The sequence below is a fragment of the Alexandromys fortis genome, unplaced genomic scaffold, assembly GCF_014885135.2.
Source record: "Alexandromys fortis isolate MF-2015 unplaced genomic scaffold, M_Fortis_MF-2015_v1.1 scaffold_20, whole genome shotgun sequence".
Lineage (NCBI taxonomy): Eukaryota > Metazoa > Chordata > Mammalia > Rodentia > Cricetidae > Alexandromys > Alexandromys fortis.
Window position 1 is genome coordinate 3,386,185 of NW_026067903.1, and position 23,740 is coordinate 3,409,924.

General features: G+C 46.6%; 1 protein-coding gene across 6 annotated transcripts in view; it reads left to right on the forward strand.

Annotated features, from left to right (window-relative positions):
• The window catches only part of Tbc1d8 (TBC1 domain family member 8), a 105,953-nt gene that overhangs the window by 7,993 nt on the left and 74,220 nt on the right, over positions 1-23,740 (forward strand). The window lies entirely within an intron of this gene.

Consider the following 23,740-nt stretch of genomic DNA (forward strand, 5'->3'; position numbering starts at 1 on the left):
AAATATTTATTTATTATGTATATAACATTCTGCCTCCATGTATGCCCACATGCCAGAGGAGGGCGCCAGACCTCTTTACAGATGGTTGTGAGCCACCATGTGGTTGCTGGGAATTGAACTCAGGACCTTTGGAAGAGCAGGCAATGCTCTTAACCACTGAGCCATCTCTCCAGCCCCCCGCAACAAGTGCTCTTAACCACAGAACCAGCTCTCCAGCCCCTTGGACATTTTTGTATAATGTTTACACACACATATAAAACTTCCAGTAGAGAATATATCATCTGTGAGAGACTTTGGTGGGGCATATCTGTCAAGGTGAGATTTTTTTTTTATGCTGCAGTAGTTTACCCACCAGCAGAATTTATTTATTTTTTTCTCTTTTGGAGTTGGACCTGGCCTTGGATGACAGCCAGGCAGGTGCTCTACCAACTGAGCCACACGTCTGTTTCAGGGAATGTCTTTTTCTTCATGCTGCCCGACCTGTGTGAGTCAGCAGTGGTCTCCTCTTACTGAAGCCATTCAAGGATGGCTGAAGGCTCCATCCAGAGTGTCTCCGCGGTCACTGGAGCAGGGGAAAGCACCTGGTAAATGTCATATTGGTCGGTAAAGGTTCTTCCAAAGTGGAACATGTTTCTTTTCCTCTGCAGTCAGTAATATTCCTGTGATTGTAATAATTTCAAGATTGACGTACTAAATTATCGTCTAGGTGAGATGTGAGTGGTAGGGGCATGGTGGCCAGTGAAAGGGGAATGACTCCTCCTCTGCTAAGAGCTGGTAGCCAGTGCCTACTCTAAGAATTCAAGAGGCTGGATGAGGTGATACAGGTCCACGATCCCAGGACCAGGGAGGCAGAGACAGGAGGATTGGGAGTTCAAGGCCAGCCAGGGCTCCTTGGTGCCCAGAAACAAAAACCACCCAAACTGCCATGTTTATGGTATAGTGGTAGAGTTGTGTGTACAAGGGTCTGACCCCTAACACTGAAAATCAGAAAAAAGAAAATTCAGATAGTTTCATAGGCTTGAAGAAATGAAGGAGAATACACTCGGAGAACTGGAAGAAGTTGCTCTCAGGAACAGGGGACAGGAGGTCAGGCTGGGGTCAGGGGACTGTGTGTTGTCCACATGAGCCTTGCCAGGGCTATGTGTTTCTTTGCACACACCGATTAAACAGAGCAGAAGCTGAAGTTTGGAAGAGCTTGGTAGTGTTTCTGCTGGCATCCCCGTGTGGGTACTGGGGACCAGGAAGATGATGGGACAGTTTCCTGTCCTAGCCTCGGGAGACCTCGTGGCCAGTTCCGGGCCCCCTGGTGGGCTGTGTTTATTCTCCCGATGTCTAAAATGTGTGGGGTGTGTTTCATGTGGTCTTGTACCTGTGTTCAGAAGTGAGCTAACCTGCTCAGGTGTTTTCAATTAAACTTAAAAGATAATCCACTCTAGATTTTTTTCTCTTTAGAGAGGAAAGCAGTTTAGACTTAGGCCCTTTGTCTCTAGACTGCCTCCAGTCTAGAGAGGTGACCGTCACATGACATGCTCCCTCTAGGGTCTCAGGTTCTTAACCTGTAAAACAGTAGTAACGATCACTATCAAACCACCTAAACAATTTTTGTATTGCAGAAGATTTCTTGTCCCACACCATTTTGTTCTCCATATATGCTGACAAAGTCAACTTAGTTACTTAGAATCAGAGAAGAAGAAATTCCCAGGAGGCTTCTCTTCCCCACAGCATGTAACCCTGTGCTCATAAAGCTTTACAGTCTGATGGAGGAGGAGATAGGGCAGTGGTGGTAGTGCGACATTAAGTCACAATATCATCCTACAAAGGGTGGTGAAGGCAGGGAATGCAAGAGGCAGCATCAGATAAATGAATGCGAGAACCACGAAGCATGTCTCAGGACATACGATCTCAGCTGAGACCTGCAGGGTTTGTGAGATGGTGTTAACTGGGTCAAAGGTGGAAGAAAGTACCATAGGAGAATCAGAAACAGTGTGTGCAAAGGCCCTGAGGCCACTGAGAGTCTGTTAGAATTGACATTCCCAGAGCTGTTCAGTAAGCCCTGTAGTAGAGGAAACAGTGGGAACCGAGGCGGTGGCCAGAGGCACAGGAGAAAACCAGCAAGCGTCTTTTCCCTGAATCTGAAGTCTATGCAGGAAGGAAGGAGGAAGAAGGCTGGCAAGACATTGGGAGCCTCTGTACGTGCTGTGTGGGTGCAGAAGTTCCTGAAGATCAGTGGTCGTTGAGCGAAATGGGAGGGCACGTGAGGCAGATCGTGAGTGCATTACACTTATTATTCTTTTCTGTTTTTTATTCACTGGGACTTGAGATATGACTCACAGGTTAAGAGACTCACTGGCTGCTCTTCCAGAAGTCCTGAGTTCAATTCCCAGCAGGCACATGGTGGCTCACACCTATCTATAATGGGATCTGGTGCCCTCTTTTGACTAGCATGCAGTGTGCTGTATACATAGTAACAAATAAATATTTTTTTAAAAAGTTTATTATTTGCCAATACAATCTGCGGAATGCTCAGTCTCCAAGTGGGCGAGCCAGGGGAAGAGATGGCAGGCCTTAGATGGGTCAGGGTAGGATTTGCGTAATCAGGAGGCAGGTGAGGCATCCTCAGGAGGGGCTTAGGTGTCATTTCCCAAGGAAGTTTTGCTTTTGGAACCATGCCAACTACTCTGCACAGAGAAGAGATAATTGCTTCAGTGATCAGTGGATAATTGCTTCAGTGACCCAGTGAGCAACTTCCTGTACGTAATGAACACATTCGTGTCACTCCCTGGCTGGAGCTCCTAACACGCTATAATTTTTGAGTGACAGGGTGTTAGAAGCATCTTTTGTTCCAATAATTGGCCTGTCACTTGGGTTCCTGCCTCAGAGATCTTAATCCTTGGGAATTTCCTGGTGATAGGAGCATCCTTTGTCCTAGTGAGGCAACCTTTGGGCTCCTGGACCAACCACGATCAGAAGTTTAGAGTTCCCAGCCCCAGCCCTGTGCTCTTGGGAAGAGAAAGGGCTTAGATCAAATCAACAATCTATCCTATATGATGAAACTTAGATAAAAGTACCTAAACTACAGGGTTCCAGGAGTCCAATCTGGAAAGACCACGTTGCTAGGGAGAGTGGTGTACCTCAACCTCACAGAGACTGTAGCTTGTAGGCTTGGGTGTAGCCAGCTTTCTTGGCTTGCCCGCACCCAAATCAGGACATGGACACGCTATTAATTATAAGTGCTCGGCCTTAGCTTAGGCTTGTTTTTTTCTCTTTAACTTAAACTAACCCATTTCTATTCACCTGTGTGCTGCCCCAAAGTTTGTTTACCTAGTCTACCTACTGCCCATCCTGTTTCCCTGGTTCCTCCAGGTCTGTCTGTCTGTCTAGCCCATGACTGGCTGGGCCCTTTGCTGGCTGGTTGGCTCCCCCTTTTCTCTCTGCCCACCAGCCCCACTTATTCCTTCTCTGCCTAGCTGTTGGCCATTCAGCTTTTTGTTAGACCAATCAGGTGCCTTAGGCAGGCAAGGTAACAACATAAACACATGCTACACATCTTTACATAGTTAAACAATTGCTCTGCAACACAAACAAATGTAACACATGTTTGCTTAGTTAAACAAATATTCTTTTTTTGAAACTCCTTCCTTTTTTATGGAAAAACATCATTTTCATACAATATACATTGATTATGATTTTTCTCTCCCCAGTTTCTTCCATGAAAAGCTTTTCTAATTTAGGGGGGTTGGGTTGCTGAGATGACTCGGTGGGTCAAGGTGCTTGCCAACGAGCTTGATGACCTAAGTGTGATTCCTGTAACCACATATGTACCAGGATTTTTCTTTTGGGCCACCAACCAGCTCCCAAATCATGACACAGAGACTTCTTATTATAAACAAATATTCTATTGCACAGCATTTTCCCTATTTATTTTTCCTATGACAGTCTGTGCCCATTTTCTTTTCTTTCTTAAGTGCCTATGCACATTTTTAAACACAGTGTAACCTGTTTAGAGGTTTTTTTTTTTCCATCTACACCTGCTTTACTGTGTTCTGTAGCCTTCTCTGACTGCATGAACTGAACCTTAAACTTGCCGTGTAGCTCTGTGCAGGCGGCTGGCTCTGCCCCACTTCGGACTGTGAAAGTCCTACTTGGCGCCCACGGGCCTGATCAAGAGCTGTTCTGGGAGCTGCATTTAATGCCCAGCTCTAGGAAGTCGGTGCCCACACTGTGGTGGTGTTTTTCTTAGCTTGTTGTTCCTACTTAATGTGCTGGATGCTCAAGTGCTCGCTGTGTGGCAAAGCCATGCCTCTGTACTCTACGTGCACCCGGTTACTAAGAAGCCGTGTTAGCTTTTTGTTTTTTCTTTTTTTTCAGTTCTCTCAGGCCCTACCTAGAAATATGTGCTCTATGTTAGGTGCTCTATGTTAGGTGCCAAATGTAGCCAGCTTTCTTGGGCCGCCTGCCCCAAATCATGACAAGGAGACTTATTATTAATTATGAATGCTCGATCTTAGCTTAGACTTGTCTTCTATTAATCTGTGTGCTGCCCTGAGGCTTGTTTACCTCATCTATATACTGTAAATCCTGCTTCCCTGCTTCCTCTGTGTCTGGCTGACTGACTCCCTCGACCTGCCTATCCCTCTTCTGCCTAGTTATTAGCCGTTCAGCTTTTTGTTAGAACGACCAAGCTTAGGCAGGCAAGGTAAAACAGCAACACATCTTTACATAGTTAATTATTCTGCAACACAAACAAATGTAACACATATTTAATTAAATATTCTATTCCACAATACTTGGGATCTTCTGGACCTCACCCTGGACACCCCTTTATCTGATTATTTGTCTGTACCTGTTGTATTCTTTATAATAAGTTGTTTCCTGGGTGCTAGGGACTGTTCAAATAAATTATCAAATGTGAGAAAGGGGGCATGGTGATTCCTAGTTTATGATTGACATACAGGTAGAAACTGTGTAATGAGCATCTGGAGTGGGTCAGTCCTATAGAATGGTACCTTCTATAGGAAGATCACCTCCAGGATCTGCCTGAGTTCCCGGTAGTCGGTGTTCTTATGGAATGCTGGACATCCCGTTGATGTAGGGAGAATCCATACTTAACTTGGTTTCAGAACTGTTAAGAATAGAAGTCGTCTTCCAGCTCAAAGAATTAACTAATAGAACGTGGAACCCAAGGATGTCTTTTTAGCACTAAATGGAAAATGTATCACTGGGAGAAAGGTAGTATTGGAGGAAAATTTAAAACTTGAGGAACATGGGCCAGGTGTATAGCTCAGTGGTGAAGTGTTAGGGAATGTTATTTTCAGGTGTGTGACTTTTGTTTACGCTGCATTTGTTTAACTCTGTGGAGCTGTGTTACCCTGCCTGTCTAAAACACCTGATGGTCCTAATAAAGAAATGAACAGCCAATAGTGAGGCAGGAGCAAGGATAGGCGGGGCTGGCAGGCAGAGAGGAGAAATAGGAAAACGGAGAATGAGGAGGACGTCGGACCAGCCACGCAGCCAGCCACGCAGCCAGCCACGCAGCCAGCCACGGAGTAAGAGTGAAAGTCAGATACACAGAAGTAAGAAAAGGAAGAAGCCCGGAGGCAAAAGGTAGTCGGGATGATTTATCTTAAGAAAAGCTGGAAAACACAAGCCAAGCTAAGGTCGGGCATTCATAACTAAGAGTAAACCTCTGTGAGTGATTTATTTGGGAGCTGTGTCTTGTCCCCCCCCCCCAATAAAGGCTAAAAGAACAAAAACAACACACAGTAGTGAAGCAAACCAGAGGCCCTGAGAGTGAGTAACGTGACTTACCTGGCGTCTGGTGACACTGGTGCCTGGATGTGTTCTATGCTCTCGGTCTCCCCCAGAGTAGATGGTGATAGGGCTCTTTGCCGGCTTCACTGTTTGGCTCAGGCTTCATGTCTCAGCATCATAGAAATGTTTTTGTTATAAATGGTATGATCAGGATTTGAGCAATACAGTTTAGGTTTAGAAGAGAACTATAGGTAGATTATCACTTCAGTGACTTATGTGGACTGACTAGGAGGTTTGGCTCTCCTTAAATACTGTGTTAAATTCTTGGTGAGTGGCAGCAGAGACTCATTTGATTTCAGCTCATGGTTTCAGGATTTTCAGTCCATGTCTGCTGGCCCTACTGCTGTGGGCCTGCCATGAGACTAAATACCACAGCTGAAAACGTACGATGGGACAGGCAGACTGCTCACAGTGACCAACAAGGAGAGAGAGACCCCGGGAAAAGGTACTGCCCTTAAGGATGCTTGACCAGGAACCTATTTTGTGGAGCTAGACCCACTTAAAATTTCCAGAACCCACTGAAAGAATATCATCAGCTGGGGCCAAGCCTTCAAGAATGAGTGTGTGGGGGGGTGCATTTTATAATCAAAGTCCAACAATGATTGACTGTTTCAGAGAGCCTTGAATGTGTCTGTAGCCCATTGGCTGGGATGCAGAGGACTTTGTCTTCAGAATGCAGGGGCATTCTTCCAGTGGGGTTTGCCTAGTGAGGAACAGCTTAGAATAGACTCTTGGATTTTTCCCATGAGAAGTGGTGTTTGAATGACAGAAGCACTTCCACTCCACGAAGGCATTCGCCCAACTGCAGAAAGGAGCTGGAGGAGGTGCCGAGAGCTAAAGGGGGCTCTGGGCTGTGTTGTTTCAGTGTTATGATTTAAGTGTAAAACTTGAACAAGGCATGAGGCTTGCTCTCAGAATCTGCAGGCTTGAGATTGATCTCACCTGTGTGGGATCCCATAGCAACAGTATTTGGTGGGAAGGATCAGGCTAGGTGTTAGTGGATACAGTGTCTCCAGACTCTGCATGCAAACCACACCTTTGCCTTTTGCTTTAATATGTAGCTCCTCTTGGATTCCTTAAGAAAGGGGGATTTGGACATCCGGTCAGCTTTCTAAACAGATAAGGTTTATTGCCTGTGATTTAATGTCTGTGCGTGCGGGATTAGGTTGCAAAAGCAACACATGGGACAAGGGTTGCTTAAGGTGAAAACAGCTGCAGAAACAGCAGGCCACCTGTCCCCCAGTAACGTGGCTGTGCTGTAAAGAGTCACTGGATGATAATGTCCTGTGAATTTGTATAGGGTGTGCTTTCTCCCAGTAACAGGCAGTCCATGCTCAGGGTGTGTTGGTTGACACAAATTGTTGAATTTGATGAGTCAGACTTGAGATGCGAGTCGAAGACCCTAAGGCAACGTCACAGCCAAGAGGTCAGTTGTCTATGGTTTGCTGTATTAACGGGGAGGTTTGCTGTATTAATGGGGAGGTGTTATTGGGGGGGGGGACAGGGGACAGTGGTATACTGATGGTGATACATTTCACTGGAGCAACAGCACTGATTTCTGCTGTTTGGATAGGCTTTTAACCACAGGTTACATCTGTACTAAGTGGATGCTGTTTCCTCTAGCCTTTTGCCCCTCTTCATTTATCCAAACATTTCGATTTGGGAAAGAGTTGGGAGCCTATTGTAGAACTGGAGGACTCTCTGTGGTTGTCATGTACTTCATGGCACAAGCTAACTTCCCAGTTTGGATTTTACTTCTTATATAACCCAGAGAGCCAGATGAGAGCATTCTATTTTTAAAAAATAAAAAGTTAAGTTAAACTCTGCTAGATGAATAAAATTCATTTAGGCTGAGGATGGATGCAGTGTGGGCACCTGCAGTGGACTCAACAGGCCCAGTCAATGTGACATTTAATTGTAATAACCGCATTGCGTGCAAGAGCACCTGTTGCTAGCTAACCATGCTGCAACTGGTTGACATTTGGTTAAGTGGTAGCCAGTCTAGGAATTCTCTGTGCTTTGCCACTGTTTCCCATGAACGCTGTCAGGTCAGGTTGTCCGCTAGCATTCTCAGCCCGCTCTCGTTCTAGGAGCTCTAGCTGTCTGGTGTGAGCATTGTTTGAGGAAATCACGGTCTTGGTGTAGTGGGTGAACTATGAAGCAGGGCTCCAGCAGCCCCTTCCTTTCTCCCAGAAACCAGATAACTGACATAGGTGTCTCACAGCTCATGTACTGATCTTTGTTGGTTAGAGTAAGTTCTTCCCTGACTTTTCAAAGCTCCACGCATTTATAGTTTGAGTTCTTTGAGTCTGATACACGTTTTAGTCTGGCCTGGATTTAGAAGATGTGGCAGGAACAAGACTGGGTCCTGGAAGGAATCCTAAGATGTCTAAAGTTAGACAGAAAGTGAACTGGGTTCAGTAGGATGGGGTTGGATCATGGAGATAGGATTCCCCCCCCAAATAAAAACAACCCAAACTGAAGTGGGTTCAGTACATAGGCTGGACGCTTGAGAGGCATAGAGTTGGGGTTCCTCTGGACCCCGGGATTGTGGAACTCTGCCTTCCTTTACACTGTCAAGAGTTAGCCATGCTGCTAGAGAACTAGTAACTGTGCTTCTAGAGAACTAGTAACTGTAGGGTATGCCATGGGCCAGTGTGTGCTAAGGAGGGCATGGGACCCTTTGGGGGTTTGTGGTGATGCCTGAGTTAAACAGAACCTGCACTAGTCCCAGGATCTGAAGCAACTCTGTTTGGAACTCTAGCCAGTCGTATGTATAAGAATTCCCTGAGCATATACTTCTTCTTGAGAAAAGTATAGAACTTACCAGAAATTGCAGTGGCCACAGTTATGGAGTTCTGCTTTGGGCAAAACTATTTATAGAGTACATTATAAAAGGAAAGCTCAGAATCCACAAGACAACAATGGAATGTATAATATTACCCTTGAGACAGAATCTGTCTCCAGGCCAGGCTGGCCTTTCGAGTGCTGGAATGTATGGAGCTTTAAATTGTTATTTTTCTTTATGTGGGGGTTTGAAGTGTGTGTGAGCATGCATGTGGGGGTCAGGAGACGGCTTTCAGGAGTCAGTTGTCTGCTGTGGAAGTGGGTGCTGGGTGCTAGGGGTAGTACTCGGCATCAGCCTAGTGCAGGCAGCTTTACCACTGAGCCATCTCAACGGCTCTGGAATGGATATATATTTAAAATTAGTATAAAGAGGCCTTTAAAACAACCATGTGTGTGTGTGAGGGGGATTAGTTAATAGATGTTGAACCCTTAGATCAGTGGGATCTGTCACTTTGAACACCTTTATGTGCTGATCAAAACTCTTGAGCCTATAGTAAAGGATTCTAGTAGGAAGGTGCCCTGTGGGCCCAGTGTTAACAGGACCCTCAGCTTCAGTAAAAAGGACAGAGGCAGTTAGAACACTGCAGCTTCAATTGCTTTTATAGCAATACTTAGGGGAGGTAGCTCCCTTTGAACCTGGGGCTGAGAGAAGACGGAAGCTTCACCTTTGACCATGACATCCTACCTAGTGTTTCTCTTTGTCTTGGCCAGGAATGGTGTTCAGGTCTGAAATCTGATCTACAGCCATCCTGAGGCAGTTCAGTCAACGGAAAGGCAGGAGGTTCTGGAATCAGCCCTCTCTCCTCCATGGGCAAGGACAGAGTGGGTCTCCTCAGATAGAGTGACTGCTGAGAATGCTGAGTGGGCCAGGAGGCTTTGTTAAGGTGTTGTGCCTGGTTTAGGTGGAACCTCAGCTTTGGGACTCTTGAACTTAAGGTCTGTCTACCGTGTTTTTGAATTCACAGATATCTATGAAATGTCTGGGTCTTTTTGAAGAAAGTTAAACCGCTAAAGCTTCTGAGAGTTTTCAGTGCGATCCCACAGCAGAGTGCCCAGGTGCCTGACTACCGGAGGCTGCTCTGAAAACCAGCTCTGTCCTGCTGGCAGCGAGAAGTGTGTAGTGGGTTCTAACTGGAAAGCATTGAGTTACGGAGTAGCAAGGTGGTTGAGGCTGATGATGTGTGGCATTCCACAGATGCACAACCAGTCTGAGAGGCACAGGGAAGTGACAAGGTAGATATATGTAGGTCCTTCCCTCATGGGAGCCGTAGGAGAAGCAGATGCACACACGGTGGGAAAAAACGGAGGAGAAGGGGGCTGTCTACTCTGTCACCTGTGTACTCCTGCAAGACAGTGAGGGCTTGGAATGGGCTCCCTGTGTCAGCATTTTTTGTACCACTTAATACAGATTGGAGAGCTGCTTCTCTCGAGTCAGTTTTTCCTCAGCTTAGCTTTACAAAGTGTGGAAAATCTAGGTGCAGTTGGGTCTGTGGGTAGCCAGAACTGTATGATGAGGAGACATGATTCCAAGAAGTGATGTTCATTCGCAGACTGCTGATTTCACTCCCTTAGTAGTCCCTAGAAGCTGAGATTCCTAGGAACTGACTTCCGGTGAGCAGGTGGCAGCTGAAACTGGAAGCCGTTCCTGTGTGAAGAATGCAAGGCGTGCCCTCGGTTGGCTGAAGCCGCAAAGCAGATCTGTTCACAAGTAGAATTTTGTAGCTTTTAGAATTTTGTCCAGTCTTAATAGGATGCAGGTTTGATTAGCGCTCCTGATGACTTGATCCTCTGTTGAAGAGGTGGGACTTGGTTTCCCTTTGGAATCTTGTGTTTCTCGAAGAACCGCTGTGTCCAGTGCCCTGTGGTCTTACTGGATCAAGGTGTTTGCTGCTGTTGGTGGTGAGTTTTTGATCTGTAATCCAGGCCCATCTTGACCTCACTGAGTGACTGAGGATGATCTTGGGTTCCTGAGCCCTTATGCTGACTACAAGAGTGTGAGCCACCATGCCTGACTTGATGTCGTTTTGTCAAGCACAATTTATTGGGGGACCATGTATATGGACTTGGGCCCCTGCAGTGGCCAGAAGGACTAAGTCAAATAGGTTGGTGACAGTATTGGAGCTTTGCCTGAAGGAGGCCTTAGTATCAAGTGAACTAGGCTATAACTAATTGGCTGACTGATTAAGCTGTAGCCAGTCAAGTACTTTTATTTTTTTTAAATTAATTTGCAAATTATTTTTGTTTTGCTTACCATTCTTCAAGCAAGCACTGCTGACCATGATCCATCTGAGGAATTTTCTGTAGCATTTTACAGAACACTATACTTAACTTTCTTTGAATTAAACTTTATAGGAACTCTAGAACTTTATTTAATTTATAAATCAGAGCCAGAGTTTGGTTTGTTGATGCCCGAGTCTTCCTAAGACTCCTGCCCAGAGCATCCATTTATAGCAGAGAAACTGTATGGGTGAGGGGTAACCTGAGATGCCTGTGACTGATGGACTGGCACAGAGAGGTCCTCGTCCCGGAACTGGTTGGCAGCACACATGCCCATACACTCTACCTAACATAGACATGTGCATTCCTGAAAAGCTTTCTTTAGATTCATAATTGTGCAAATTAGAAATCTTCCCATTATAGCATTAGAGAGATTGATGGCTTTTAAGTATGGAACATTCTATTAAAATTTATATTCTCTAAATAAAAAGTAAAAGAATTTAATGTGGATCTGGAAGCACTCACCTATTGATTTTTTTTAAGTAGACTAACATTTGAGTGATAGTCTCACTCGCTTTACAAACTGAAAGTAATTTGATTGATAGAAAGGGAGGGTGTGGAGACGTATTGAGTAATCAAAGTCGGCCCTCATGGAACCTAAAGACTACCTTGGTCATGTAGGGCAGGAGTTCTTGGTGTGCACGTATGTGCATAGTGCCACATATGTTAGCTTGGGCGGTATTTTACTGGGGCACATTTAATTAAAATATTTGGTGTTTCGTGTCTCCATCATGTATGAAGATCTTGACTTTTTATAGTGCTTACTGTTGAGGTCAGAGGCACCTGGATCTCTGAGCACGGTCTTTGTGGCTCTCTTCTGAGTTAGGTGTGTTGATGTCTAGCCTAGGGCAAAGCACTTGGATTAGGAATGAGCATCTTTGACTCTGCGAAGGCTTGTTCACCAGAGACATGAGGCGTGTGGGTCATGGGAGTGCATAGCTGAGTGGAGCCCTGCTCCGGGCCCCAGGGTGCAGACACCTGTCCCCTGGGCTCAACCCTCTTCAGCCCTATAGAGTATGGCACAGCCACTCTGGTGGATAGATGCTTCCCTGTCCTCCTCTATTTCCGCTCCTTGTGTTCAGCAGCTCAGCTGTTTTCTGGAGGAACCAGGGGTAAAGGGGACTCATGTTTCTGCTTTAAAAATAGCCCCGACAGCTGTGGGTTCAAGGCTTCTGATCACGAGGATGGCACCTGTCTTGGGGCTGGGACAGGTGTCTCCTGGTCACCGTGCTCCACACGGGTCAGGGCAAGTCCTCATTCGAGCTGGGAGTGGAGACTATCTTCTTGTAGATGAGAGAGCTGGGAAGAGGTTCAGGAACTTATCTGTGCCCGAGATGGGTTCGCTTGGTTGTCCTTTACCTGAGATTAGCTCTTTCCCATGAAACAACTGTTTAAAAGATGGGTTCCTGTGACTCATGCCTGAGTGAGCGAAAGAGATGTGGAAGTTGAGTCTTCTATTTGATTTCCACACAGGCATCGTCCTTCTCCTAAGATGCCTTTACATCCGCTCTGTAGCCTGTATTAGCTTTGAAATTACCATTTTTTCTGTCTCAGCCTCCTAAGTGCTGGGATTAAAGACATGTGTCAACACAGCTGCTTTTAATGGTTTAACCCATATAAAAATATTGTGGCAAAAATATACTGATCGCTCGACTCACCACCTAAACCATTAAGAGAGTGAGGTTGAGTGGCCCTTCACGAGGTGCAGCCATTACTGCCATCTGCCTCCAGAACTTTCATCCTCACATGGAAATGCTGCCCGTCCCCTTCCCCTCCCCACCAGCCCCTGTCTACCACCATTCTCCTTCCTGCCTTTATGGATTTGGTTATTCTTGATCTTTTCCGAGAGTGGAGTCCTGCAGCATTTATTCTTTTGTGTCCATCTTACTTCACTCAGCACGGTATCTTCAGGTGTCCCAAGGAATGTGCTCAAGGCTCACGCTCCATTGTATGCACTCACACACTTCATCCATCGCTCATTGAAGAGCATCGAGTTAGTTGCTTTGTCCTCCTGACTATTGGAAATGAGTTCCGGGAGGCAGCGGTACAGTTATCTGTAGGTCCCTGCTAGCAACTCTTTACGGTATGTATCCTAAAAATGGGATTGTTGGCCCATGTGGTGATGGTTAAACTTTGAGATCACCTTGACTTTTCCCTGCTGACTTCATCTTAAGAGGAAGAAAAATGACTTAGTGTTTCCAGGTTTATTAAGTCTTGTTTTGGATTTCGTGGGCTTTGTTCTAAGTGAAGTGCTGCCAGTAAGTTTGGTTTTGGAGGCTATTCCCAACACATCCTCAGTTCTATCTGCACGTAAAGTGGGTGCCGTTAGGAGGCAGGGAAAGTAATCTCGTTCCTGTTATCTGGATGTCCTTAGGCCTTAGTTTCCTCTTCTGTGAAATTGAACCAATGACACAGAACCAGTAATCGTTGTGAGTAATTGGGAAAGTGGATCTGAACCACCTGGGGCGGTGCTTAGTCATTAGCGGGCTGGATCCTGTTGTCAGGGAGTGTCGTAGAAACCCTGTGGCAAGGGTTGACTTTCATACTCCACTTCGGAAGGGAGCCGAGGGTAGACTTGGGCTGAATTTGGGTCTCATCTTCCACCCCACTCCTCACTCATTCTCCTCACCTGTGAGGAGGCCGGACCTCTCACCTCCCTGCCCCTCTCTGAAGATGGCAGACACGTCTCATGCGGTGTGAAAGGGCTGGGGAGAGGAATGTCTGTTAGTTCAAGATGCCCGCCTTCTGGGTCATAATTTCCTGTTAGCAGCTTGGTGCTGCGTCTCCGTAGCCTAGGATTTGAAGTACCTATGTGACCGTGACATTAGCTCCCAAGGCCCCATTTCTCAGAGAATATCCACACCAGGTGGGGCATGTGATTGGAAACTAGAATAAGACAGGAGAGAGGGACTAGGAAGGACTTGCTCTGCTCTCCTCTGGCCGTAGCCACCATCTTCCTCTGAATTCATTTTCCCGTTCTTTTTGTGGTTCTGGTTTTTGAACCTGGTGTCTAACACATGCTAGTCAAGTGCTCCAAGACTGAGCTACACTCCCTAAGTAGCTCTGTCTGTCCTGGAACTCGCGTGGACCAGGCTGGCCTTGAACTCAGAGAGCTCCACCTGCCTCTGGCTCCTGAGTGTTGGGAATAAAGGCGCGTGCCTCCACTCATAGCTTGCCTTTAGCTTTTAGAGGCAGATTCTCACTCTGTAGCTCTGGCTGGCCTGGAATTTGGCTCTGTAGCTCAGGTTGGACCCAGACTCACAGAGATCCTCCTGTCTCAGCCTTTAGGTGTCCTGGCCTGCAGGCTCTGTGTTGCTGTGAGGCATTAAAAGCGTCTTGCCTCCCCTCTCTAGGCTACTTGACAGTACTGTTAGCTGTAAAAAGACAGGAAGCATCACCTAACATGTGTTATTGCTGATCTTGAGGTTTGGGGGCTGGTCACTTTCCTTCAAACCAAAATAAAGGCTTTGGATATATAATAAGCGGCTCTGTAATGGATCTGTCTATACTGTGCTTTGTGGAAATCCTCCCAGAGAGGCTTTTGTCTGTGCGTGTGAACGTCTTTGTATATTTTCTCGAGTTCCTGACTCTGCAAGGGCTTCATAAATCTGTCAGACTGGTATTCGGAGTGGTGCAGAAGTCATGGAAAATGTGATGTTTTCCACGGTTTTTCCTTACAGGCTCATCGTGTATCTTTTTAGGAGGGAGTGGCTGTGAGGAGCAGGTTCAGGAATGTGGGGCCGTGTTGTCATAGTCTGAACCCTGGGCCCTGCATGCAGGGGGCTCCGTAGGTGCTGCTTTGGCTGGCTAGCACTTGTTGGCCAGAAGTGATGTTGTCTAGAGGAGTGGCCGGAAGGCTGCTGGATGTTTGGATGAGTGCATTTGTCATGGGAGACTGCTTTTTTTTTTTTTTTTTAAAGAAGCATAAAAATATCGTTTTGCTCAAAGGAAATTGATTTACTCAAGAGTGCCGTGAACCTTGGTGGTCTTAGGTTGTGTCTGTGAGATAGCTTGGTTTACAGGGAAACTTTGTTCTGAGGCTCTGACCCCCTCTTATGGGAATGCTCAGCTTCCTGTGCTGAGCTATGAGAAGCCCTCCCATGCCTCCGGATTCTCTGGCCCACTCGGCTCCTTCATAACTGGCTGCAGCATTTTTTCCCACAGCTTTACAAGTAACAACAAAGTAAGTGCCTCCCCTGCCGTACCAACCCTGGGCTGTGGACCAAAACAGGATTATGTCCTGAGCATTGGAAGGGAAAAGCCAAGTGGAGTCTGGTCCCCGGTGTAGGCTTCTCCGCTGCTTTTGGAGAGAACAAGCCTTATTTACTTTTTTGAACCCCTTTGCCAAATCACTCCTTCAGCCACTGACCATACCCTGAGTTAGTATGAAGTGCTCCCTTACACTGAGAGGTTTTGCAAAAATGGGGGGGGGGCGGGGGATTTGCAAAATAGCAGTGTGGTAATGTGGTAATTTCCTCTTGTTCAGTCTTCATATAATCCCTCAGGTGTTTCAGATGTCCCCCAAATAGTTTCTTTAGGTATGTTCATGTGCGCATAGGCATGAGTTTGCATCCCCACGTTCATGTATTCAGTGTGCTTGTATGCATGTAAGAGTGTGAGAGAAGGACACACACACACACACACACACACACACACGGGGGGGGGGTGGAGGGAGGGAGAATGCCATTTTTAGGAACTGTCCACCTTGTATTTGAGATAGAGTCTCTCCCTGGAGCCTGGTGCTTGCTGATTAGGCTGGATGGACAGGGTGGACAGGGAGGTCTTGTCTTTGTATCCCCAACACTGGTATTTTAAGCACACTTCAATTTGCCTGGCTTTTAATGTGAATATTGGGGTTTGTGTAGCAAGAACTTTACTGACCTAAGGCCCAAGGGCAGTTTCTAGCAGTTTCTCTTACAGCCTTGAGGTGTCAGATGAACTTGAGACAAGTCACACATCTGCGTTACATGTATGTCAAGGTTGAAAGTGTGTCACAAGAGTGAGTCCTGCTTGGCTGGGGCATAGTGTTTTTGCCTTTTGCTGGCAGCAGTCTGTACACCGGTGTCACAAGACTGCCCCACCTGCTGCTGGCCAGTAGACAGCAACATACATGTAAATATCTCTGCTGTGGCAAAGCACACTTTATATGGTGACCAAGACTCGACAGACACCGTGGTGACAGACCTTGGGATTCGCTAGGGAATACAAGTATGGTTGGGGGAGGGGCTGCTGTTTCAAATTTATTAAGTGCTGGAACAATTAAAATCCTGCCTGGTTCAGGAGTGTTTGTGATTACATGTATTTATGGCTCCAGTTCATCACAAGAGCTGCTGTCTTTGGGAGGGAGCCATGATGACTGCTAAGGTGGCATTATTTAGAGACTTTCTCAGTCCTGCCTGCCTGTCTGTCTGTCATTTTTATTTCGTCCCTTTCTTCTCCTCTCCCTTCATTTCTTAAGACAAAGTTACTGTGTAGCCCTGGCTAGTGTGGAGCTTGTGTAGACCAGGCTAGCCTCAAACTCACAGAGATCTGCCTGCCTCTGCCTCTCAAGTTAAAGTTAGGATTAAATGTGCATACCGGCTTGATGCCTGGTTACTTATTTCTTTGTGTCTTTTATTTATTTGTTGACAAGTAAGAGTGATTGTGTGTGTGTAATATATTTTGATTATATCTACCCCTATTCAACACTTCCCAACTCATTCCTATAGTCATCTTTTTTTTTTTTTTAAACCCCCTGAGTCCAGTTAGTGTTTTCTTTTTCGGTACTGATCTTGTTGGCCTGATCTTGAAGAGGTCACCATAGCTGTAGTGAACTCTTGAGTACACTGGCCATGTCATGTCCAGCAGGCAGCATTTCCTGGCAGCCTTCCCATCTTCTGGCTCTTGAATTCTTTCTACCCCTTCTTTCACTGAGCCTGGGTGTATGTGGGGTGGTTGATATAGGTCTCCCGTTTGGGACTGAGGACACAGTAGTCATGTATTCTCAGTACCTCGAGTAGTCATGAGTCTCTGTATTAGCTGTTGTCTACCTCAGAGAGAAGCATCTCTGGTCAAGGTTGAGAGCCTCCTTAATTGTATAAAAAGTACAATGTGTCCCTTGAGAAAAACAGCAAAACAGAAGTAGGTCCCTCTAGGGCCTCTGACCTCCTGAGTCATGGGTTTTTGGCCCGGTTTACAGCACAAGGCCTGGGTTTCTTTCTGTAGAGTAGACCTCAGATCTACCCAAAAACCAGTTGGTTACCCCCATACCTTTATCCATTCTTGGCCAGTGGGCACATCATCTCTGGCAGGTCAGTATTACAGCTTTCAGAGTTTTGTTTTGTTTTGAGATAGATCTCACCAAGAAGCCCAATCTGGCCTTAAACTTGAGGTGATCCTTATGCCTCAGCCACTTGAGTAGTGGGTTACAGGTGTGCCCAGCTATGATGGACATAATTTAGTTCTTAAATTAGAAGACAAGAGCCAGGGCTCAGTAGCGCCCCCTCCCGCCCCCGAGGATTTCTACATAGTTAATGCAAGCTGCGTCCTCATCCACTTAGACCATGAAGCCCAGTATGGATAGGTTCAACAGAAGTGCCACACACAGGCTGCCCATGCGTGCTTCAGCGCTGCCAGGGAACACATTTCAGTTTTTTCAGTGTGTGCTGGCAGAGGGAGAGACCTTTTCTTCAGTGGTATAAGAACTGTCAAGGTCCCCGTAGCCCTGTACACAGCCCAAATGATACACATTGAGTTATAAAGAAAACAAAACAGGATATGAAAGTAGATGAGTACTATTTGGGAAGAAAAAGGGAATCAGGGGAAGTGTGGAGGGGTAAGAGAAAGTTACAGAGCAGGGCTGAATATGATCAGAATGTTAAATATTTGTATGAAATGTCACAGATTGTGTTAAATGTATGGAAATGTCACAATAGAATCCATTCTTATATATAATTGATATAAACTAACAAAAACATTAACAAAAACAAGAGCCAGGCAGTGGCATGTAGTATAATTCTAGTGCTCTAAAGTTGAAGCCGGAGGATTACCCATGAGTTCAAGGCCAGTCAGGGATATATAGTGAATTATTTTTTTGTGTGTGTGTGTTTAGTGATACTTTCTTGAATGGCTTTATAAATGGCGATTGTAGATGGCCAGGAAAATAAAAGAGAAAGATCTCATCCCAGAGTTCACTTTCCTTCTTTTTTAAATGAGATTTCATGTTTCCTAGACTGTTTTCAACTTGCTGCGTAGCTGAGGATGACCTTGAACTTTTGATCCTTCAGCACCCACCTCCCCAGTGCTTTGGAGTTTTGACTCAGATTCCTTTCTTTCCCCCTGCAAAGCCCTGCTGGAGACCTTGAATATAGTCCATTAGGCCAGTTGGAGACTTGCTGTTTTGGGGTCTCTTAGGCCGTTCAGTGGTGTCCTGGTCAATCATGTCCAGTATCAATGTGCTACTGGGCTTCAAAAGGGCCAGCAGAATAACAGAGTAGAAATAGATAAGAAGGCAGTTGCTTACAGCACTCAGCTGTTCAGCCTGCCCGAGGCTGTGAGTTCTAACTCAGAAAGCGTGACTTTTCTTTTCCCCGCCTCCATTAAAGTCTGCGCCTTGACACTGGGGCGTTTCACCATTTCCTCCCACCACCCTTCCCCCTCCCACTTTCCCACAGCTGCTCACAGCCCTTCTTCTGCTCTGAGACTGCCTGCTTTCTTGGACCCTAACTCAAAAGGCAGAACTTTCTCTCTCCCCCTCCATGTCCCTCCTTCTAGCAGCTGTGGGATTTACAGCTTGTCTGCCCTGCCCCCCTGTGTCTCAACCTCTTATAAAATGTTCCTCAAGCTTGAAGGAAGGAAGAGAAGAGGAGAGAGGAGGAAAAAGAAAGGGTTAAAACTCAATTTTACTGAACATTTCAGCATAACACCAGGACCAGAGTCTTCGGGTTGAAGTTTAATAGTACTGTTCTTATGTGTGTACATAAACCCTCCTGTGTGCCCTCTTTTTAACCCCCCTCCCCAGCCTGTGGCCATGAGCGAGCTGTGCTAAGGTTAGATGTCAGTCAGCTTTGCGTATGGTCCTTGGCCTTTTCTGCCCAGTATGTGAGTCTGTCCCTCATGAGACTGGCATTCTTACAGGGGCCAACTGTCCTGTCTTACTGGATGAAGGAGACTCTTCTTTGTAATAATTCTTAAATGTAGGCGGCTCACTTGTGTTTTATGTTCTCAGGCAGAGTTTTGGTGGATAGTTCCGCTTCGTACCCAAGGCTGTACAGAACTTGACTGTACAGAACAACGGGGTAGACCCCGTGTTTCTCAGTGACTGTCCCAGGCCGCATCCCATACTAATAACTACTCTGGTACTGGGATTTCAACAGCTCGCTGGGGGTTCCTGAGCTAAAGACGAGGTTGGAGGTGTGAGGGGCGCGTAGGGAGGCTAAGCAGCAAGATGCCCCACCCCCAACTGCTCTGCCCACAGGAGAGGTTCTCACACTGCCTCCAGCACCAGACTAGAGCTGCTATCGGATGCTTGGATGCTCGAACAACTCTGTTCTTCCGTGCCCCCACCCCACGCTGGAATGAGAAGTCAGGGAGCCCCTCCCAGCCCTGACCTCCAGGGACTGCACAAAGGAAGTCCCAGCTGAGGGATTGGGGAGGCCTGAGTTCACAGTTGTCTCTGGTTTGGTTACTTTTATTGCCTGTTCTGTGAGAAAGAGTCTCCTCCCTGTCTATACCATCTTATTTTATCTGCTTTTCCTATGACCGGCAGGAAGGATCACCGTCTTCATCATGCAGATGAAATGGGGTTTGGACAGCAGGCGCAGCAGTGAGGGGGTGTGTTCTGCCTCACTTCTGAGGTGTGGGCACCAGAGGGGGTGACCTGTGGTGCAGAGGGAAGCACAGCAGCAGGTTCAGTAGCCCTGGGGATGAGAGGGTAAGACCTAGGACACTGGTCCTGGGCTTGGACTGCATAGCAAGTCCCCAGTGACCTGGGATAGTTCCCATGTCTGAAGCAGCCCCCTAGACTCTTGCCATTGGATGGTATGTGGGGCCTTGGCCTCAGCACTGTAGCCAAAGTCAGGAGCCTCTGCAGTGGAGAGACTGGGCATCATTGAAAGGGACCAGGAGTGTGAGCAGAGAACTGTCTGCGTAGTTTCTAGGTGGGGCTTCTTGTGGGGTGTCTATGGAGAGAGACTTGAAGGATTCTGGGGATAGATGCTGAAGTAGTCTCAGTTGCTCCCCACTCTGCAGAGAGCCGAGAGGACTTCGCTGAGGCCCTGGACCTGAGGTGCTGGGGCTGGTGTGTTGCCAGGTCACCTGTTAAGTCCCATCCTTACTAGTTCTGGCCTGAAGAATAGTGATGGTGCGGGCATGGCCTTAGCTGTTTCAGGAACGTGGGTACATCAGCTGGTGTGCAAGGAGGGGTTGGGGAGGTTATTAAGAGCAACCTGCCCACATCCAAGAGATTCTGAGGAGTTCACCCTTTCTGAAAGTTAAAACAATTTTTTTTTTAGCCACTCTAATAACTAACATGGTCTTTGATCGTGGCTTTCTCCCTGAATGTGTCCTTCATTGCACTTTAGAAAGTCAAGAAGATGGATAAAATGAAGAGTAATATAAAGAACTACTATAGAAATTGCTTTTGAAATTCACCTTGAGTTCAGACAGACGGACTGAGATGGTTAATCCACAGTTGTCTCTTTCTTTCTCCTTTTCTTTGCTTCTAATGGTGCTAGGAGTGGAACCCAGGCCCTTGTACATGTTGGGAAGTGTTTCCCCAGGGAGCTCCGCTCCAGCCCGATCACAGGAGGTTTTAGAGACAGCTCTGCTCAAGCCCTTAGGACTTGCTGCCTAGACTGGAGCCTGTTCCTGCATCGGGCAGTTTGTCAGTTTCTGTGAACCGCCATAACACAGGGCCACAAACTGGGTGGCTTGAGACAGCAGAGCTGAGGTCCTAGGTTGGTCTAGATGTCCAAAAACTGGGGCGTAGGTAAGACCATGCATCTTGTAAACCACAAGAAGAATTCTCCCTCACCTCCTCTTGCTTGTGGTGGCTGCTGACAATTAATGGGTTTCCTCATAGTTTCGGTTTGCCGTCACCCTCAGATGACATTCTTCCTGGGTGTCTGTCTTCATATGTCTATCTTCTTATGAGGACACCAGTCATTGGACTAAGGGACCACCTTACTCCAACATGACGTCAAATAGCATTGAGTTTCTCCTTTATGAAGCTGTGGATTGACCCTAAGGGCCTCCCTCATGCATGGAGGGCAAGGGTCCTAGTGTTGAATTATAGCCCTGCCTCTTAGTTTTATTTCTTTCAACACTGACTCATGTTGCATCTATATAATAATTTTTAAGTTCACATCCATAGGTATTGAGGCTAGGACTAAATGTGTTGGGGGAGGGGGGCACAGTTTCACCGCAGCGCAGGCAGATGGGTGAGTCCTTGTGCATGTGCCATCCCAAGCAGACCTGTGCGCTGGGTTGTCACCGTGCTTGGACTCACAGGACGCTGAGACTGAAGGGGGTGAGCGTGCTTGTCTAAGCCACACAGCTAGGTGGGGACAGAATCAGATTTCGAACCCAGGACTTTGTGTAGTTCAAGAACGTTTGACTCAAGACTGACTGGGGTCCTCTGGGGGCTGTCTGGAATGGAATCCATATTCTCTCAGTCCTTTTCAGAACAGGGGTGCTGGAACACATCTGCCAGAAGCCATTCTACTGAGAAACCACGCTCCTGTCTCCTACCTCTCTTGATAAAAATAAGTATCACCCGTTTCTAAAAGGGAGCATGGAAACACCCTGTTAGTTTAATGGGTTGAAGTGGTGAGAATGGGTGGATGTTTTTCTTAAATATGCATATTCACACACACACACACACACACACACACACACACGCACGCACACACACTTGCTCTAACAAGCTGTACTTAACCTTTAATGGATTTTAAAAAAGCTCTTAGACCTTGGCTTCTCCACACTTTGCTGAATGTTGCTATGAGCACGGGGTCCTTTTATGCCATCAGCCTTACATGATGATTGCTTATGCTTCTGGTAGCTTCTCTAGCACACAAGGGCCCAGAGGGTAGGAGCCCTAAGATGTCCTGGCTCCATCATCATCATGCTTCTGTCTGCAGAATCAGTGTCAGAGTTCGTTGCTAATAAGTGCTGTGCACTGGTTCATCTCAGGGATGCAGAATCTGGAAGGCTGCAGCGGCCAATAGATTGCAAGCTCTGAAGCCCCAGTAGGAAACCCTCTGTAATAAGGAGTCAGCCAGCCATCCGAGGAAGTAAATTGCCCCTGCTGGGATACTGCCACTCAGTCTTAATAATTTTAATTGGATAAGAATTTTTCCTAGTCACTGCCCTCACATTGACTGTCAGCCACGTGTTCTCTGCCTGCAGATGTTGGTGGAAATACATCTTGGGGGTAAAAAGGACAACTTTCCTAGAGACAAGTTGGGTGGCCTTTGTCCCTAGGATGCACGTTGGCCTTAGAGACATAGGGCAAACTGTCACTCTTTCTCTTCGATCAACCGTCTTGGTCTTGTCAGGACTTGTATGCAGCTGAGCCCTGGTCCATGGCCTTCTTAGGACCCAAGAGTAGCAACAGAATTTGTAACTCATGTGCCCTGGCAGCATTTTCAAGACCAGCTCTGACAGCGTCACCTTCCGAGGAAATCAGACCTTGGAATGGTTTCATATTTGATTTCTAATGTTCCCTGAATAGAACCCTTCTTAGGGGGAGGCAGTGTGTTCTCCTTTCTCCCATCTTGCCCTGCTCTACTTTCTGGAGTTAATGGTTGGCGCATTTGCCATCTGTATCTCTGTACAGAAAACACGCAGCATTTCCGGGGATACATTCTATCCTGATGGGACTTTACTGTATGCTTCTGCCTCAAAAGAAAGCAACTATTTTAATCCACAAGATAAATTTAGTTACTTAAGCATGCATTTCTGCGTAGTCTAAGATAAGATTAGCAGGGCACTGTCGCAGAACTACAGAACTGTTGCTGTGTTGCAAGTCCCTGCAGGAGAGTGACAGATGGCCAGCTTTGAGTAATCCGATTTCAGGGCTGTGGTGGACACACTCCAGCTACTTAGCATATGGAAAACCGTTTCCAAATGAGCTTACGGACTCTGTGCTCTGAACTTCTCTTGTTCAGAGGGCTTTTTAGCCCTACCCTTTGCCTTTGTCCCTCATAGACTTGCGCTTAAGGAAAACACCTGCTGTTTAGTGGTAGGAAACTAGATTGAATTTGAGTTCTGAAGACACTGTGGGCTCAAAGGTAAATGTTGACCTGAAAGTTAATTTGGGCTTTGTTGTGAGGGCTGTAAACAGTCCTACTACTGTGTGCTCAGCGGGGCACCTTTGGTATCAGTGGAACCCTGTCTGGCCTCAGGACACCTAGCACATAGTGGATGAACAATAGATGCTTGGTTCACAAATTAAGGATGAGCCTCTGTCTTGATGTGCATGGGCTTGGTAAACAGTGGCCTCTGTTTGCGGAGTACAGGCTCCCTGGGAAGTCCCCCCCCCCCCCCACTGAGACAAAGCTCACCTCAACGCTGTCTTTCGTTTTGAACTTGAGCCTATAGAACTGACGTCATTCTCTGACCTTTTTGTCTTTCATATTGATTTCCATTTTGCAAAGGAGACACTGTTGGCTTATTTTTCTGTGATTAAGTGCCTCCAAGCTCCATTTCCTGCCTTTAGTTCGGAATGGGAGCATTAAACGAAAGCGTGGATGGCAAGGTGGAGGTGGTGGGACTGTGGCTCTGCTCCAGTAAGATACCATCGGGCAGCAGGTTGCATTTGTGCTGA